This window comes from Dryobates pubescens, chromosome 15, assembly GCF_014839835.1.
Source record: "Dryobates pubescens isolate bDryPub1 chromosome 15, bDryPub1.pri, whole genome shotgun sequence".
Taxonomy (NCBI): domain Eukaryota; kingdom Metazoa; phylum Chordata; class Aves; order Piciformes; family Picidae; genus Dryobates; species Dryobates pubescens.
The window spans coordinates 16,271,345-16,287,328 of NC_071626.1; positions in this window are offsets into that span (position 1 = coordinate 16,271,345).

Below are 15,984 nucleotides of genomic sequence, written 5' to 3' on the forward strand. Positions count from 1 at the left end.
ACAAACAAGAACCACTAAAATCAATAGAAGGAGAAAGAAATAGCAATTTGTACTGATCTAGCAATTGCAGGACAGAAAGCATAGAATATGAACAGCAAGGAGGATTCAAAGTCATTCTGCAAGTTTTAGTTGCAGGCATAGGCTTTAAAAATGGGGATGCAAAATTAGGTTTCTGAAGTCTCTAGTCACATGCTTACTTGATTTTCCAAAACATTCAGAACTCAGCAGTTACTGATGAGATGCATGCCTAAAAGAGCAGATCCATTATCTGGACATGCTCTGTCCCATTGCTATGATCCCAGTGACTTTGAAGTCCATGGTAACAGTGGGCATTCAGGAATTTGGTAAATCATATCATTGCTTAAATATAGTCTTCAAAGTCAAAATTAAAGCTGCAGGTTTCAATGAGTGTTGCACGGCAACAGAGGCAGGGAAAATGCTCAGTGCTGAAGAAATATTCATAGACTGTAGTGACTCAAGCTACAGACACCGTACCAAACTGTGCAGTCCTTGTTGCTGGAGCCAAAAAAGTGGAGATATGATTAGAAATAACTACCAAATGAGGTTAGGAGAAAGGAGTATTGGGGAAACAAACCCTAAAGAATAAAAAGAAGATATTAATACATATTAAATATCTAATCTGATACCTTTCAAACACCTAAGTAACCACAGGTCAGGGAGAAAGAGTATCAAGTGTCTTAGGGAATTTATTGGCTGAAGGAGATGTTGATGAAATGTTAAATGTCTAGACTTGCACTTCCAAGGAAAGAATGAGAGACACATGCTATAAAAAACAGAAAATATTGTTTATTCTTTTAAGAAAAATTAAAATTGAGTTAATGTCTTAGCACATGGAACTAATAGAAAGTAGGAAATAGGATGGGGAAAATATTAAGTATATTGTAAAATTATCCTGAAATTTGTGACTGGACAACACAGAGCCATGACCTTAATTAGGAAAAATCCAGTTGGGAGAGAGTGGAGAAAATGTAGTAGGGTACCAAAACGCTGTGTTGTATATGTTTAGTACACAGAAGAATCAGTTTGAGAAATAAAAGTTGCTTTAAGAGAAAAATTGTAAACAAGGTGTTTTTTGATACTTGGTAATCATAGAACCCTTTAGGTCAGAAGAGACCTTTAAAGGCCATCTAGTCTAACCCCTCTGCAGTAAGCTGGGACATCTTCAACTAGATCAGATTGCTGAAAGGCCAGTCTAACCTGACCTTGAAACTTTTCAGGGATGGGGCTTGTATCACCTATCTGGGCAACCTGTACCAATTTGTCAGAAATGTCTTCCATGCATCAAGTCTAAATCTACCCTCCTTTAGTTTAAAGTCATTGCCCCTCATTCTGTTGCAACATGCCTTGCTAAAAAGATTGTCCTCATCATTCTCATATGCCCCCTTTAAGATCTGAAAGGCTGCATGAGTCTTCCCTTCAGCCTTCTCTTCTCCAGGATGAACAACTCCAACTCTCTCATCCTATCCTCTATTGCTTAGCACTAATTTAATTTAGAATTAAGTAAAGATCTTCCTGAGTAGCTAACAGGTGATTGACTTGTATAGAGGTTCAAGTCACTTTGAAAATAGCAAATCTGTAGCCACTGATGGTATTCTTAGTTACAGCTGGGAAGGAAAAAAGCTTCTCATTTAAAGTCTAGCTGCACTTACAGTTACTACAAGAACTACTGTAAATGACCTTTTAAATAGTTTGAATTAATTTTAAAAAAAGGCAATTTACACAAAAATTTGTTTTAAAATGCAAAGAGTTCTTCTAATTTGAGACATGGTATAGTCTTCTTTTTATTACATGAAATGTAAACCCAAGGTTGATTTCTATGTTTCAGGATCAAGTAGCCTGGTAGAGTGGACTCTCAATTAAGATATGCTATCTTTGCCTTTCTACCCTTTGTAAAGTGATAGGAGATGAAGTGTTAACACTAATTCTTAATATTTTTCTTTCCTACAGAAGAGACAGAGGGCAGCCACTTACTGTCTTTTGAGAGCATCCATTTATTTCAATGCTTTAGAACACTCCAACTGCCCAAGGAATGCAAAAGGTCACTTCCACATTGATTACGTTGCATGATAGGGGCAATCTGAATGTAATGCTTTCTGATATGCTGTACTGAAAGCACTGTTTCTGTGAAGATAAATGCCTACTGTATTCATTTCATGTTGCTTTACTGCTTTCTACTTCAAGCAGTTTCTGTCTGCAGAAGTGACATAGATCTCTATCCATTACTAACTTGAAAATCTGATCTAAGGCTCTGTGAACCTGGAGGCAGTGCTCACTAAATTGGTATTAAAACCCATATGAAGAATTACATAATCCTTTAAAGAACGTTTCATTTGCCAGTGACCTTTTCAGCATTGGAACTAGCTGTTTGTTTGGCAATGATTTTTGCTAGAATAATCTTTGATACTTGTGTCCACCCTTTATCTAGCAAGAACCCTGATGTTTTTTTCCACAGCCCTGCTGCATTATGCTATGCTATACCAGGTAGACGGCTTTCATACAACAAATATTACTAAGATGTGTTGGATCTGTTGTTAGTCAACTATGAAATGTTGTCAGTAGGTGCAGATGATGAAGCACTAGAAGTGGTGTGCAGTTTACTTATGAAACAGTTCCAGAAGCAATCTATTGGGCAGCAGCTTCAAACCCTCAAAACTGGAGTCTCATTGATATTAAATCTGTCTAAAAGAGTCCAATGGCATGAGATTTAAGACATCTAAATGCAAGGTTCTACACATCGGCCACAACAACCCCATGCAGTGCTACAGGCTGGGGTCAGAGTGGCTGGAGAGCAGACAGGCGGAAAGTACTGGGGTACTGGTTGATAGTAGGCTGAACATAAGCCAGCAGTGTGCCCAGGTGGCCAAGAGGGCCAATGGCATCCTGGTCTGGATCAGGAATAGTGTGGCAAGCAGGAGCAGGGATGTCATTGTGCCCCTGTACTCAGCACTGGTTAGGCCACATCTGGTGTCCTGTGTCCAGTTCTGGACCCCTCAGTTTAGGAAAGATGTTGACTAGCTGGAATGTGTCCAGAGAAGGGCAACAAAGCTGGTGAGGGGTTTGGAACAAAAGCCCTATGAGGAGAGGCTGAGGGAGCTGGGGTTGATTAGCCTGGAGAAGAGGAGGCTCAGGGGTGACCTTGTTGCTCTCTACAAGTACCTGAAGGGAGGTTGTGACAGGCAGGGGCTGATCTCTTCTCCCAGGCAACCAGAACCAGAACGAGAGGACACAGTCTCAAACTGTGCCAGGGGAGGTTCATTGGAGGTGTTTAGGAGGAGTTTTGATGGGGTGCTTGGTGCCATGGTTTAGTTGATTAGATAGTGTTGGATGATGGGTTGGACACGATGATCTTGAAGGTCTCTTCCAACCTGGTCTATTCTATTCTATTCTATTCTATTCTATTGTATTCTATCCTATTCTATTCTAAAAAAGGAAAGAATCAGATGCAACAGGTCTGGGTAAGTGTGTAGAACACTGGCTTATGCAAGGATGTTTTCCATGTGATTTTGCAGTATTTTCCTGCTAAACATGTCAAGTAAGCAGTCAGAGGAAATTAAGTCTGTGCTAAGGTGAGCAGAGATACTGAGCTATATGACATCTTGATTTCATCCTCCACTGATGGTTCCTCACCTTTAGTAGAATGCTTATTAAAATAATTGCTGGCATTTTGTTTCGAACTGAGATGCTGCAACAGCAGCAAGAAATATTTATTCCTTCTGAAATTGTCTGAAGGTCCTTGGCTGTGCGACCATTTTGCCAGAAGTGTCAGAATGAATCAAAATCCCAGGTAACTCAGAGTTCAGACCAAGACCTTTCTTTTTACAGGGACATTTTAGAGATTAAAAACAAACAAGAAAAAAAAAAACCCAAACCAAAAACAAGCCAACTTTTTTTCAACCTTGAGATCTTTGCAGCTGAAATCACTGACATACTGTAATGCATTTACATATTGAGAAAGACAGTGACAAATATTTTTTTCAGAGAGTGTTATGAAGGACAGCAGATAATACATTGTAATTATACCAACAAATTTAGCCTCTCCAACTATACAGGAATAACTGCTGTGCATGCTTCTAGTAGTCAAAACCCAGATCTAGTCTAATCATTATCTCAGACATGCTACAAGATCCTTCAAAAAAGGGACACAGACATCTATTTTCAACCCCAGTGAATATATCTGTCAAATGCCACTCCAAGTGTGTAAATCCAATTTATCTTGTTAAAATCTTCTCCTAGGTAATTTTTCCAAAAGGTTGTCCTCAGCAGAGAATTAGGGAATGAAATAATTTTGGTGACTATTATTTCTCTAATGTGAAAGCTCCCCAGTTGTGGAGTCAAAAGAATACTTAACACAATGCTTTCAGCCTTAAAAAGGTTTTATTGACGTTATCTTGCTAACTTTCCCACTACTTTTTCTTGGAAAGCCAGAAAAAACACCTCTCTCCTTATGGGAAGATAATATGTGCTATCAAGGAGGATAAAAGGTGAGTCAGGAGAAGGCACTTTTGAAATACTGTTTGAGAGCAGCTCACAGCCTGTTTTTCTCCATTGGCCTTTCATTTAGATGAAAATCAATTAAATTAATAACACCTAGTGCATAGGTAGTATGTACAGCATTAAGTCATTGATTTTACTAAGGTGTTATGTACCTGTGACAATTATATCACAAGTATTGGTTATCAAGTCCCTCATCATAGACTTCAGCTCAGTTCTAAAACACATATATTTGCAGTGTTTAAACAAGAAGCTATGAAGGTGAGCTTAAAAATCGCTCATTATTAGACTGTAAAACCACATAATAATTTTATCAGAACTTACTTGTTTTCTTCATTCATTTGGTAATATTCAATTTGGTTTTAAGATTGTTGAATTTCCCCCCTATTTAAAACCCCATGCTTTGTTCTCACTTGAGAATTAGGTTGGGATTCACTTCAGATGAATCCCTTTTTCCCTACCACAAGAGAAATCTGTATTAGCATCTTGTTGCCATGTCAAAACTGTACTGCAGAGGAATTGGAAATTAAATTCCAGTGGTTTAAAACAATCTCCAAAGTGTGACTGGTTCCTGCAAAAATGCCTAAATATACTTGAAGAATGTATGCCAGTCAGGTGAAATAATGTCCTGACACATGGCAGTCATTTGCACTGTGACATCATTTGCACAAGTCTCATACTTGGATGCTCTTTCTGTGGCAAAATGACAATGATGTCCATTACCTGTGAGTGTTAGCAAGTCAGACTTAAGACCCTTCTGATACTTTCATCAATGTCTTGAACCCTGCCAGCTATTTCTGATAGAATTGCATAGAGGGAATAAGTGGTTTGCATTTGTGAGGGCTGTAAGAAAATAAGGTCATTTCATATATTTCAGTATCAGGAAGAGACTTGAAAGGCAGTTCCTGAAGTGTGACAACTACTGGATGTCTATTCTATCTTCTCTCCACTCTTTTCCTTTCACATGCAGAGATGCTCTTCCAACTCCTCTAGGCTTCTATGTTATGCATATTAAAACCTGATAAAGACCACTAACTGAGGCAAAAGCTCTCCTCATTTTTCACCCCATCCAAGTTTCAGGGAAGAGCTGTCTCCCCAGTATCTAGAGGAACACAGCAAGGAAGACCTCAGAGAGAGAACTATAGGATAGGCAACAACGGGAGGAGGTAACTGGTGGAATACGAGGCCACAACACTGTTGCAGCACCAAATCCGTTGGGAAAAGCCAGTAAAAGGTTGCTGAATACTGTTCTTGTTATTAGACAATTTGGTGTGATAAAGATGTCTTGTTCTTTTCATTTAGCAATAGCAAAAATGTGTAGCATAGAAATGTTATTGCAGGCAGGAAATTGAAGGTTCAGAGTAATGGAAAGAAAAAGATTTAGGTTTCTTTTTTTTTCTTTCTTTCTTTTTTTTTTTTTTCTTTTTTCTTTTTTACATAAAATAACCAAGGTGGTAAAGGCTGAGGGGACGGGGGGGGGGGGGGGGGTTGGGGGGGGTGGGAAGGGTACAAAACAATCTAGCAACAATATTTTAGCAATGCACTAACCAAACTGGAAAATTCATGAAGTAGCAAAGCTCATTTTCATAACGGTAGAACAAAAAGCAGGGGAAAAAAAAAATGGAAGTGAATCCCTTCTCATCCAAAACAATGCCATTTGACTTTAACTTATCTATATTTCAATGTGGCAACAGAACCTCTGTTCTAACAATAAAATGAATAAAAGAGAACATTGGAGACAAGTAAGTCACCTAGAAAATTAGTCTTCACCTATTCTAAAGTGTTTTGCATTCTTCTTGGAATTCATTATGTGAAATGTTATTGCATACTTCTTCACAAGACAAAACCCATTTATTTCCATGTTTATGAAATGTTATTTTCATTTATTCTATTGCTCTCTTAGCAGCTTTTTATTTTCTTATGCCTGGAAAAGTACTTTTTCTGTCTAATCTCCTTCTACTACCTGTTTCACTTAGTATTTCTTTCTTCCAGTTAAACAGACCAATAAGATTTACCAGGAAAGAGAGGTGAAGTAGACTTGGGGTTACAATTCCATATATATCTAACTGTAACTACAGGGGACAAGACAAAACGTTTTCTGTCAATATCTGATGTTTTCCTTCACTGGTCTCATTCAGTTTTGACTTCAGGACTTGTTTGTGAAATAAGGTAGTTCAACATGTCTGGAAACTAGGTTGTTTTAATATCTACTGTCTCCAGTGTACCAACTTAACACACAGAGATGGAAAAAGAATCTGTTAGCACTCCTTATTCATCTTGGACTTGAACACTGTATTCTGCCTGCAAACCTGATATTTGTTTCTTGCTTTGTTGCCCTTTTTCCCATTCATTTGTACTGTAGTCATTCAATCAGCCATTTTCATCTCTATTTTCTTCTGACTATTTCCAATTCAAGTCCATGAGTCTCCAAGTGCAGGTTTGTCTTGATGTTTAAATCAGTAAATTGAAGATTTGACAAAAGATGCATGAGAAGGAAGGGTGATAGGACTATGCCACCAGGCTAAGATAAAGTGATGTTCTGTGAATGATATTAGGCCTCTTTCCAGTTTAATAATTACCTGCAATTCTCAAATAATATGGAAACAAAACTGTACTGAATTAATCTCCAAGACACTAGATACATTCTGGCAGTAGACAATTCATGCAAATATAGCTTCTTTAGTCAATTTTTTTATACATTTCTACAAAAAGCTTGTGGTAAATTAACCTCTGTTTAAAGAATTATTTTTTCTAACTGCTAGCCCTGTAAACCTGATCTGAGACAGGAAAGGCAAGTGAGTTCTTACCAAAAGAGGCATGGTCAGCCTCAGTAGAGAAAACTGTGATTCAGACTCACTTCGACTACTGCTTTTTCCCTGTTCAAGTGCAGCTCACTCCCCTGGAGGTGTGCTGGATCAGAAGGACTAAGTAGAAGTAAACAATGCCTTTAGGCTTTGATGCATAATCTCTATGTTCTGTCAGAAATGCCTTTCTTTCTGGGTGCTTCTCTGAAGGGTGCTCACTTCAAAGACCCATTTGTCCAACATCCTGTAAATAGATGCAGTTATATCTATTGCTACACAGATCAGTGCTGTTCATTAGTATTTGCCAGGGGTTAATATACAAATACTCAGTTCAACAGCTACAGCTGAGATAAAGGCTTCAGTATAAATAGTGTCTGCTGGGTACATTGAGCTCATTTGGTCGCAAAGCTCCCAGTGAGTAGTCTGTTAAGAAGCTACTTTGTGTACAGGACTTGAAATCCTGAGGTACAGAAATAAAAAGTTGTGTAGCCTGTGTATAGCTGAGGGTGGGAAGCAAGATTTTGGATGTACAAGGCAGGAAAACAGAGAGGGATCCTGACCATGGGAAGGATGGGTGGTAGTCTGAAAAGACAGAGAGGGGGATGTGAACGCTTGCAAGAGTCTGGATATGCAGTAAATTAAACAAGAAATGTCATGATGTAATATAACCTGGGACTGTAGGAAAATACGGCGTATCTCTAGGAATGAGCAACTGCAAATGGGAAACTGACTAAGCTATCTAGACTGCCCTTTAATTTGGAAAGAGAAATGAAATATTCTTTGGGAAAGTATGAGATACTTCAGGCTGCTAGATAGTCTTTGAAATTCTGGGCTCTAACTGTAGGAGAAGAATTTTCCTGTTGAGAGCATGTTCATTGAGATTTGTGAGCAATCACAAACAGTAAACACAAAAGATCCTTGAGTGGTGTTTCCTTATTAGATTCCTATCGCTATAATGCCAACTGATAGCTGGAATGTGTGAGATTGCAAAATGTCAAGTCCTAGTAAAACAAAAGCCCAGGACTAATGAAAGGCCTTAAAATTATGTTAACATTATTTATTATTCATGAGGTCCTTCTTACAGCAAAGAGGCAAATAATGCCTCAAAACATTCCACAGAGCATGAAGAAATTGTTACATCCTGTTCTGAAGAAATATTCTTTATTAAGAAAAAAAAAATCATATTCTGAATGTTTTGTATTTAATACACCAGAATTATGCCCAAGATAATAAAGGAAAGTAATATATCTTACTGTATCAGACTGCAATTGCTTAGTATCAGAGCTGACATCTTGCTTCAAAAATAGGCAAGTATAGCTGGTCTGGTTTGGCCATGCTGAAGTTATAAATGCTTATGCCCCTCAGGAATTAGTGGAATAGTGTTTCAGTTGTGAGGTGATCTTGCAGGAGGAAAAGGGAAAGACAGGAGTAGATATGTATTTTTTTAAATTATCTTCTTTCTGGCTTGTATTCTCTACTACATTGCTTTGAGTTTCTTACTGTTATACCACGATGAAATAGGTTCCTAATTGCAGTAGTCTTGGTTTGCAAACTATTTATGTCTATTAACTGGACATGAACAAAACCTGACACCTTCAAGAATTTTTACTGGCAAGTTACAGGCTGTGGTAATGTTTATAAAGTTGTATAATTTATTAACTAGATTGTTGGTACAAACAGCATTCTAAAGAGATTATCCAACCAAAGACCAAATTATCCATGTTAGACATGGCTTTAAAAGTCTGGAAATGTGTCTAGATTTTAATACTTTTCAAGTTAGAGTTATTTTTATTTATATTAACTCTCATTTCTTTATATTATGGCTCCAGAGGGGGAACAAAACATCAAAGCATCCAGAATTGTTGTCCTTACAGTAGAAATTAAATGTCAAGGTCTGGCTGTGATCTAAGTAAATGAATTTCTATTGTATTCCTGCTCTCCATGCTTTGCTAAGTGAATTTACTGCTTATAAAAGGTAACAGATTGACTGCCCTGTGAACAGAGATCTTCTATTGATCTTCTGAACAAATGTGTCACTGTGAGATGCCAGATGTTGTCTTGCTGATGTACCACTTTCTGACCGAATAGAGCACCACAAGGGATCAAACAGGTCAGCTGCAGTTCCTGCTTTTTATGCCCAGGTACTTGGTAACTCCAGAGGAGCTGTGGGTGCCGATGAGTTTCTGTCAGGAACATGAATGAGATAATGCTTTAATTTCACCACAGGTTGCTGACCTGCCCTAAGACCTGAACCACTCAACAGAAATTGAAAATAAATGTGTCAAGAGGTAGGGCTAGGCTGGCCACTAGGCAAATGACAAGCATTCTCTATTAACCTCTTTCCCTTTCCAGAAGGGGGAAGAGAAAGGGAATAAAGGAGAGACTTGTGGATTGGAAAAGAAAACTTAAACAGCTGACAACATAAACAGCTTTAATTAAAATAATAAAAATAAAATATATACAGCTGTATACAAACCCGATATTGAACCAAACCCCTCTGACAGAAATTATATCACCGTCACTGCTGATGCTGCAGGAAGGGCACTGGGCTCAGTGGCAAAAAAGAAATGGATTCAGGAAGCAGATTTAGGAACTAATTCACATGTACCAGGAACAAATAGTGTTCTTATCAGACACCAGACATTGGAGAAGAGGGCTTAACCCTTGTGATCCCTTGGCTATATACTGAACATGGCATGGAATGGAATAACTCATTGGTCAGTTCTGGGTCAGCAGTCCTATCTGATCTTCTCTGCAGCTGTGACCTCTTACTACACCCCCAATGCAGCAAAAAACCTTTATCGGTGACCTTATTCTCCATAGAAGCAGGTATAAACAAAAGTTCTGCCTACTAATCCTTAGTAGTGACTATAAGCATTGTGTTGTCATTTCTCGAAACAGAGACCATCTGCAAAAATATGCAGTTAACTTCAGAATGTGCAGTTGCTTAGAAGAGACTTAACTGAAAAGTAAAATCACTGCACAGAATTAATTCATTCTGCTCTAACTCAAACCAGGACATATGATTATATTTGTATGTGTACGTGCCTCTTCTACAAAGTCAGGCCAGGGGAGTTGGGATTGTTCCGCTGGAAGAACAGAAGGCTCCAGGGAGACCTTTATAGAAGCATTTCAATATCTGAAAGGAATCTACAAGAAAACTGGGGAAAGACTATTTACAAGGGCATGTAGTGATAGGATGAGGGGCAATGGTTTTAAATTGGAGCAGTATAGATCTATGTTGGATACTAGTAGGAAGTTCTTTACAATGAAGGTGGTGAAATACTGGAACAGGCTGCCCAGAGAGGTAGCAGATGCCCCATCCTTGGAGACATTCAAGGTCAAACTTCATGGGGCCCTGAGCAAGCTGATCTAACATTAAAAATCTTCCTGCTTACTGCAGGCAAGTTGGACGAGATGACCTTTGAACATCCCTTCCAACCTGATGCATTCCATGATTCCATCTGTTCATTATTTCATGTCTAGGTGTTCACTTTACCTGAGCCCTACTTTTAAAACTGAGGAAAAATGTCACTGTAAAATATGTGCCTTAACAAACTAAAGACACCAGATTTTCAGGTTAAAAAGGATCTGTGAAGCCTCTATCATAAAACTAACGTCTAGATGAAAATTCTAACTTGAATGTTTGGAGAGTAACCATGGTTGAATTCACAACAGAGATCTTTGATTTGTTTCTGTTTTACTGCACAAATATTTTTCCTAGTGAGTGTTGTGGGGTTTTGTTTTACCTGTATAATAAAGCTGCAGATTTTATTCAGTTTTAAATGGAAGATGACTTCTCAGCAATAAGCTGGCATTTTACTTTAAGCTTATTTGGACCCTTCACCATTCACACTGCTAAGAACTTGAGATAATACTTGGAATTATGATTTTCTGGGTTTGTCACCCTGAAAGCTACCTGAGCAAAATCTTGGGTCATTTGCTAAAGCAAGACTTAATCTCGCTTCTTTCCACATCAGCTGCATGGGACTAAGTCACTTAGGCTGAGCAATACACTGAGAAAGAGATACCTCACTACAGAATTGGCAGAGTTCCCCGGTTCCAGTATTGAAATTAGTTACTATCCACAAGGTTCTTTCAGCTAAATGGTTGTGAACTCTTTCTCCCCTCCTTTATGGACAAAGTTACTTTAAAGGTGAAAAAGTGTCTCACCATACCATAAAATACACAAGACCTCTTGATGTTGAGCTTGCATAGAGCATGAGAGAAATAGACAGACATGTGAGTCTCCTATACCATCACAAAAGACAAAGATCTTGATTTTTCTCTCTTTGACATAGTGTTTACTACCAAGCTACTGTTACACCAAAGTAAAAACCCAAAGGACCTGACTAATTGTGATGAATTGACATTAAACAGTAATGGTTTCTACCTGTACAGAGAGCTTCAGAAGTGTCAGTCCCTCAGCTTATCAGAAATGCTGTCTGCAAGGTTCTGGCCATCCTGGTATTTCCATGATGCTAATTGCTATCATTACCAAGTTGCTGCCTCATCAGAGATGCTTGTAAAAGATAAGGTCATGGGATTGTTTTTTGGGTGATAAGTGTGCCATCTGCTTTTCTTTTATAACCCCTAGACAGACAGATTTATCAGTGCTGCTTTAAAAGTGCCAAAGAAGGGGTTCTTTTCCAGATGTTACCAAATATTTTATGATAGGTGAAAAGCTAAACTGAAGGTGATTAGAAAATTGTTACATTTTTACTATTCTGGTTATATTTCAGAGGAATGTTTTCAATAATAGCTACAAACTTCAAAAAAAGCAAACTGTCAGGCTAATCAGGTCAACATCACATTAAAAGGACAAATTTATGCATTTTTAAGCCATTTCAGCTTGTGGTGGTTGAGAGGCTGCTTACCTGTGTGGTGTCACTCTGGCAGGAAGGGCTCAGCAGAGTGTCTGAAAATATCAGAGAAATAGCTGTGACTCAGCTGTGCTTCTCCTTTCAGTCCCATTTCCCTTACGCTGTAGTAACTTCGTTTATCTGCACTCCCCCAGCTACTGTGAGCCACAGGGGCAGTGATTTAAGAAACCTGAAATTCCACATAGGACAGGATTATCTGAAACTAAATGTCAGGCCACTGCAAATTCCATGACTATCTACAGGTACCAAAGACCTAGTGAGGGAATTGAGTTTCACTCCTGAAAGCAAGTGATGTCAACCCCCTGGCACACAAAATTAAGGGAAGGGCAGTGCAAATTGCTTTTTGGTTTTGTGGCAAGGTACTCTGCTTATCACAAGAGACTGTCCATGGAAGCTCAGGTAAGTCTTTTAAAGGGAGGTATTGATACTCCAGGACACCAAGGGGAAGGTACAAGCTTGCAAGTGCATTGAGTATTATTCAGGATGTTTGCTCATCTTTAACTACCAACCGCTGCTGAGCAGTGAATTGAATAGAGAATATTGTCTATAAAAGCCCGCCCAAAGATGGGTAAATTAAGGAGCAAATGTGGATTCAGATTCAAGTTTCACTGCTGCTGAATTGTCATTTAACTGAATATATGTAGAGTGAAATTTCCTGAGCTATGAAGCTTGCAGCTGGGGACATGAAGCTTAGACCCGAATTCAAATTTTCCAGGCTCTGAAAGCGAATTCAGGTTCTTAATGGGCTTGAGGACTCCCGCTACCCTGCCCATGGCCCAGGACCCATTTCAGCTGCCATGGCTATCAGCCCTTGCCCTAGCAATGCAACATCAAAGCAAAACTTCAGCTGCTCTGTCTGGCTGTGGGCCTCCTAAGACAGTCCTCTCCACACAGTCTGACACAGGCACCTCATGGATGTGTCTGACTGAGGGTGCCTCCAGCACATGGTAGAGTGTAACACATGCTCATTCACAGTAATAAACCTCAGTGCTTCTTACTGAGAATGGTGGAAAACCAATTTTCCTGCATGCAGTTTTCTGCCTGAGCAGGGCACTACAAGGGCATGAAGAAACTCATTAATTTTAGAGTTCTGCATTGACATGGTGCTGTTGAAATTTTATAACATTGAATGCATCTTTTCCAAGCACATAAATATTGTGGAGATGGTATGTGGGACACGAGTGGATATCTGCAAGAGAAGTAATCCTGCTTCTTTGTTCAAAAAAACACATTGCACAACAAAACAAAAGGAAAAAATATTATGTTTCTGATGTGTTTTAATGGTAGCATGACTCCTTCCCACAGAAAGTTCACACCTTTTGTAAGTGTTGTGTATAATCTTTAATGCTCTATTAAAGGTGAGTAAGTCTAAAAGGAACTAATTATTATTAAATGGTTGCTCTGGCAACACAAAGAGGGTTACCATAGTAGCCTCTTCTATGCAAATTGGAATATGGCCAGTCTAAAAGCATCATAGAACTGGGGATTTTAAAACCAAAGAAGAACATGTTAATTTCTTCCTTCACCTAATGAGCCACTGCTGTTACATAAAATAGAAGCTAGGTCAGACCCTGAGATTTTTGGTGTTGTCTTTTTCCAGCCGTAATATTTTGTTTGCTTGTCCCCTTCAGTGGAAGTTTGAGGAAGGAAAATAAAGGAGGTTAAATTGCATAGTATTTGGTCCTGCTCTGCTGGGGGAAATAGTTGGATTCAATGATCTTTGGACGTCCCTTCCAACTCCAACATGATCCTGTGATCATGTAATTTTCAATTTTGCCACACTTGCTTTGTGACAGATGAGGGAGGATCCAGATATCTGCAAAGTAATAAAGATTTGTGAGCTAATTATTTTTTTCCATGGGACAATACAGAAAATGATACATCTCTCTCTATTCCCACATCACACCAGGTCAGAGAATGGAAAACCCCCTTATTGCTTTGCCTTGTGATCAGTGCCTATCATCAGTAAATTATCTAGACACAGTTTGACAGCATTCATATGGAGCTCCAGAAGCCTCTCTGAACCAAGAAGGCATGCAGTATTTTTCACAGTATCACTGCGAGGTCAGTAAGTAACTTTGTCACTGGCAAGAGATGACTAAACCATTAGGAAAAAATAGTGTGCCCAGAGGGTCACAAACCCCTGGTGGGTCTGAATGCTGCTGCTTCTGTCACTGTGTTTTATTCATGTCTCCTCCTCTGTTTTCCTTTATCTGGAGTCAGTAATAGCGCATGCCACTGGTCATTTTGCAAAGACTTCAGAAATACAGCTAAACCATTTCCTAATGTCATGATAATGCCACTGCTGTTGAATCACATTTTTACAAATTCTTCAACATTTAATATTTTCCGTAAAGCCAGAGTATCCCAACTCAGAGGTCTATGCAAGAAGTAGTGTTTTTTTTGAAGCTATGAAATGGGTTTCTAGTCCATCAGGTTGTGGAGAAAAGCTTAGAAAACTTCTTCGGAACCTTAATAAGTGCTACATGCTCAGTCCCTCTTCTCTCGGTCCATGCCCTCATGAGAAAATGAAATTAATCCCCTATGCAACTGAAATAGCACTAATAAGCCCCAAATCACTTTGTTTTCCTAAGGACAGTGTCACACTTCCAGAAAGCCTGCATCATTTTGTAATAGTCGATACAGAAAAGCTGAAATTCTTAATTTTCGCTCTGATGTGCCAAAGTTAGCATCCCAATATTAACTTCAAAATTAATCTCTGTTTTCACACAAAGTTTCACACACAAGTCACTTCTGAACAATGTCTTCCTTCTTAGTCTATCTGCAGCAAAACAGTGAAATTTGCCATGGAGTACCACTCTTTAGGACTCTCATCACCAAGGTTTCATTTCAAAAGGTGATTTTCAGAGACCACAATCATGCACCAATCCTCTCTGTAACTGTTTGCATTGCAGCTGAACAGCTGCTGTGGAAACTGGTGAAGCCCCTGCAGCTAGAAAGGAAAAGCAGGTCCTCGTGAAACTCCAGTTGTGGTCTTCAGTTTGCTCTGACTTCAACGCAGGTGGAGGGGTTTGTGCTCCCTCAATGTCTTCTCCGAGTGCTTAATGCCTTCAGGGTAACTGAGCTGCTGCTGTCACATGAGGGAACCTGTTCCCATCAGCAATTCTGCACAGTCAGACAATATGCCCACCAGCAAGTGCATGTTGAACTCTTCTTTCTGGGTGCACTTGCCTTGATCAAACCCAGAGGCTTCTTATGATGGATTCCCATGAGAAATCAGCCTCTGACAGGATAGCTGTGGAAAGAATCACAAAATCATAGAACACATTGGGTTGGAAGATACCCTTGAAAGTCATCTTGTCCAGCCTCCCCACAGTGAGCAGGGACATCTTTAACTAGATCAGGCTGCTCAGAGGCCCATCAAGCTTGATCTTGAATGTCTCTGGGGATGGGGCCTCCACCGGGCAACCTGTACCAGTATTCCACCACTTCATGGTAAAGAAGTTCTTCCTAATGTCCAATCTAAATCTACTTTGCTCTGCTTTAAAACCACTGCCCTTTGTCCTAGTGCTACATGCCTTTGGAAATAGTCCCTCCACAGCTTTATTATTGCCTGCCTTTAAATACTGGAAGTCTGCTATAAAGTCTCCCCAGAGCCTTCTCTTCTCCAGATTGACAATCCCAACTCTCCCAGCCTGCCTTCATAGGAGAGGTGATCTGATCATTTTTGTAGCCCTCCTCTGGACCAACTCCATCAGGTCCATGGATGCAGTGATGCTACATGAGCACAGCTAAAAAGACACCAAACAGATAAGTATCATATT